At 36.8% G+C, this 4,616-nt stretch overlaps 1 long non-coding RNA gene across 3 annotated transcripts; it reads right to left on the bottom strand.

Moving 5' to 3' along the window:
• Nucleotides 1-8: 8 nt before the first annotated feature.
• On the bottom strand, nt 9-4,367 carry LOC131236327 (uncharacterized). 3 transcript variants are annotated; one of them, XR_009166689.1, is made up of 9 exons: nt 3,713-4,367; nt 3,006-3,112; nt 1,868-1,934; nt 1,568-1,655; nt 1,171-1,312; nt 1,027-1,087; nt 759-919; nt 269-647; nt 9-142 (listed from the first exon to the last, which is right to left on the bottom strand). It is a non-coding gene; the product is annotated as an uncharacterized LOC131236327 (long non-coding RNA). The 3 variants fall into 3 exon arrangements; XR_009166688.1 differs by having other exon boundaries at nt 269-367; nt 3,713-4,363; XR_009166690.1 differs by lacking the exon at nt 1,868-1,934 and having other exon boundaries at nt 269-367; nt 3,713-4,364.
• Nucleotides 4,368-4,616: the final 249 nt, after the last annotated feature.

The raw sequence follows: 4,616 nt of genomic DNA on the forward strand, positions 1-4,616 counted from the left end.
AATATATAGATGCGATCAATACAAGGAGCAAACCTGGCTGAGCACCAAGTTCAATCACATGTAACTTTGATGTAATCTGTCCTACATTGGTGGTCTTTGAGGCAAAGGCAATAAGAAGGGAAGGGTATTCATTTCCAGCAACCTGTTTAAGCCATGAAGATCATCAAAAAAAGTATCAAACCAAGTCAAACAACAGCAAGCTGAACAATATATGGGTAGGATATGTTGGTATGCAAGATGATAAACAAAATGAAGGAAAGGCCCACACCTTTAGTGAAGCAAATGATGCAGCATGTGCTTCAAGAGCTTGACTACGCTGCCGATCCACAGAAAAAAGCTGCATATTCTCCTTCACCAGTTGTGGCCTCTACAAGCAAAATTGGAAGACAAAACAGAAGAATTAGAAACATAAAAAATTTCAAGGTTATAACGTAAAGGGATAGAATTTATTTTCAACTACTACTGAATTCAAATCTAATCACTTCCATGATTGAAGGAAACAAAAGATGTTGAGGAAGTAGGCCATCTGTTCCAGGGTAATATGAAGCAGAAAGCAGCATCACATATAAGATCAAGCTCCTGGTAAACAAGCTCAGTACTCTAAGGTGCATGGAAACAAACACAAAAGAATCTCTCTGGCAATAAAACTATATGATCAATAAATTCATCGACTGTTATTTACAATATTAAAATCAGCAATTAATTATTCATTGCTGATTTTATTTCCAATAAATAGTTGCATAAAAATATGAAATTACCTGCAAAGGGGTTAGTTCAAACTATGAACGGGCATCATTCTCTCCTCTTTGAGCACAAACACAAGAAAGGCCTCTTCCAAGCCATGCCGCTGATCTTGCCAAAACCTCAGCTGAAGCAATACAAGGTTCCTCAGATTTAGAACTTTTCGATAAGATCTTCACTGAAATCACATTTCCAAAGGTGTTATTTACAATCAACAAGTTTCCAAGGGCATGAAACTTTCTTTGAAACCAAAATTGACAAGAACCGCATGTAGAAAGAAAATACCCAGATATTGACGGGTATTCTCCGTAACCCTTTGTAGGAATTCCTCATCGATATCCTTGTACTGCAGGAAATCTAGAATTTCAATAGAAAACTCAAAGATGCAAAAGGAAAACAGCAAATAAGTAGAGATGGAGAGGGATTTACATTCACTGCTTCCCGCTCTGCTGCATAAACAGCACATAACATGAGTGGCTTATAACACCATATAGAGTACAGGACATATTCCAGGAAGCTTGCAGAAGCCATAAGTTGAGAACTTAGAAGAGGTCTTTTCAGTCCCAGTGAACTTCAGAAATGGAATGGTCGAAGGAAATACCACATGAAATATTTCAGAAGTAAACAAGTCTGTTTAGCAATTTACAGCCTTCCTGACATGACTATGAAAGAAAGCCAACAAAAAGGTTTACACCCTTCAAAACATAACAGACTAAAATTTTCAGGATGGACTCAGAAATGCAAGCATCATCAACTGGAAGGTCAAGAATCAAGAGACGATCTTTATATGATCTTCGGACATGAAATCTAGGATAGACCATCATACCTTTCAAGTCAGGCTTCCTTTCGACTTTTGTCTTGTTCAACCTATACACTATCTCATTCAGGCGCTTCTCTGCTCTCACGGTGCGGACCTATACACAAGCATCACAACCAGTTAGAATTAGAAGGCCCTATCTCTTCACACAATGAATTTTTGCTCAGTATGCAGAAAGAAGCAAGCTGCACAATGCAAAATCATTCATGCTAATGGAATCTCAAAGGATTGATACGATAACTACTGATATGATCTAATTCATTAGTTTTTACATAATAGCTTATGTCAGATTACAGGTAGAGTCAGGACCTGTTGAGAAAATTTTCAAGAAAATGAATAGTGTTGATTAGACAATTCTGACTGTGAAAACAATTCCCTGCAGGAAATTTTCAGAACAAATCCAACAGTTAGAGAAATAACATAATGCTAAAGGTAAGATAAATTCCTACAGATAGAAAAATAACATTTTAATGCTAAAGTAATATTTAGACAATGTAGGAAACTTAAAGAACCATGAATTCGAATGGTTTTAACAAACAAGCATCAACGAAACAGGGGCTAGGACTGCTCAACTAATCTGATTTTCAGACTGTAACTTAGCAACAATGGTTTCCACAATGTAAAACCATAAGCCCATCTCATCATTACCAGCCCAACAAGAGGCAAAACCCACATTAAAAACATCAACAAAAATAAAATTAGACAAAGGTAGAATGCAACAAAGATAGACACCATTGAGTTTCATCGAGTGCAAAGTGAGAAGTCTTTCTTGTACGTGTGGTACATGTGTACAATGATCAGGACAATTGCTTTGTGGTCACCAGGTGGACTGCCCATACCCAAAATGCAAGGCAATCTGAAAGGGTGGCCATCCGGTCAGTGGCCTGAAAAGGTACAGTTAAACTTAAAATACAAACATCCATCCACATTTAATAGGCGAAACTTGCCATAAATCGGTGGTTAGAGCAGTCCAATCTTTGTGCAGATGAGTAATGTAAGAGCATGTAACAGGCATCGAGGACCTGTGCCAAAACGAATGCGAAAGACGAGTTGCATCTTTCAACAAACAGAGTTATTTTCAAACTGAGCATACTTAAATGAGAGAAACTGAATTTTTAGAACTAAATTGAGGAATGACAAGATTTGATATGCTATATGAAGTTGCAGACACTTTCACATAGATGAATGCTCCAGAAACTGAAATTAGATAATTAGCTAGGAATGTTATTTTACAATATGGAATTTTTACATAGAGAAATCTAGGATCCATAAATGCATCAAGAACCTGAATTGTTAACAGTCCAATCTAGGATCCAGGTCATCTACATAGACTGTAGATTATGGGAACTCTAGAAATCAGGAGAAAGCCACAACATGATATGATGCTACTTGCCCCAAGTACATTTACAACTAGGATGACAAAAATATGAGTGAGATAGTAAAATACCACATAAGCTTCCAAATCATTGCACCTCTTTACGTTGCTCTATTTTAGTATTTGGAATATGCTTCTTTAGACAAGGTATGTTGGGTTGTTCTTCAACATTATTAAACCTAAATGTAGGCAAGAATATCAAAATAAATTAGTTCAGTATGACAAGAACGTAAAAAAAGACAGAAATTGTAGATCAAGCCAAAAGATTATCGGGTGAAAATAAAATTGAAGCAAATAGATACGATGTTAACAAATGTGTACACTTGATATATAGTGAGCTCGAAAGTTGAATTTGTGCACTGATGATAGACTTCAAGATCTACCTAAATTTTTGAGCATGAAATTTATCTTTAAGAGTTGTTTAACATGTTGCTCTACAATGGGATTCTCACATCCCAGTTCCCAATCCAGAATGATGCTCCCATGCACAAGCCTTAACCGAAAAGCATGCATACTCTTCGAGAAGTGTGACTCTCTCTCTCTCTCTCTCTCTCTCTCTCTCTCTCTCTCTCTCTCTCTCTCTCTGTGTATATATATATATATATATATCAACGATACTGAGAGAACAATGCCCTTTATGAAAAAATAACAGAAAAAATGCTAAAAATTCATTTTTCCCAAATTTTTTGGGGATTAGATTCCTAAGAGGACTTGGAAGTTGATTGGGAAAAAAAAAAGATGATTTGGGTGGGGAAATCGAGATTAGAGCGAATACCAACCAAAACCCAATCAGTGAGACATAAGTCGATCCTATGCAACTACTTGGACCTATAACAAGATTGAGAGAAATAGAAAGAGGCAAAATCAACTATCAAATTCCAAATTTATAATCAATTACGGGTCCGAGTCTTCAAGAACTAGACCCGGACCCAAAAGGACCCGAAAACTCATGAGATCCTACACAATTAACCAGGTATGGAACTGTAGGAACCAAACACATTTAATATTTAGGGAAAAAAAACATCTCCTAAGCCATATGGCATTGTCACGTATCTCAAGCAACTTGTTTAGGATGTTCTTCTCATACCTGTCTTGTTTTATGGTAACATAACCTGAATTTTAAATGGGTCCAATTTCTTGGCCTTAATCTTGTTAAAATCAGGTCATATTCGTGGGTTAGATCCATCGAGTACCCCTAGCTTTGGATACCCATTGACAACCCTACAAGCCCTAGTGTGACCCGTTTGATAAACGGGTCAAATTTGGGTCAGGGGGCCAGTATTAATTCATTAAATTAATGGGTCGGCTGCTTTCAATTTTAACATGACTTAGACCAAACCCGATTTTTTTTTTTTTTGTGTGTGTGTCTAGGTCTAAAACAACAACAGTATTCTTAAATGGGTCGGGTACAGGGCACCCCTCGACCCAAACTAACCCAGCCATTTGCACTCCCTATTTTACTGACTATTGTTGTCTCACTTTACTAATCTGGAGGGCTCAAGAATGTTTAAACCTATTTCAAAATATCAAAAACAATAAAGCAAATTGATGTTTTGACTGTTAAAACCCTACCCGCCCACATAGATTATTAATTGGTTGGGCCAAATGTTCCGCATATACCACCTTTTGCTTGCTATGACTTTCACTTTACTTATTTCATAGTTTTAGAAATTGCTTCCAGTT

The sequence above is a fragment of the Magnolia sinica genome, unplaced genomic scaffold, assembly GCF_029962835.1.
Source record: "Magnolia sinica isolate HGM2019 unplaced genomic scaffold, MsV1 ctg384, whole genome shotgun sequence".
Classification (NCBI taxonomy): domain Eukaryota; kingdom Viridiplantae; phylum Streptophyta; class Magnoliopsida; order Magnoliales; family Magnoliaceae; genus Magnolia; species Magnolia sinica.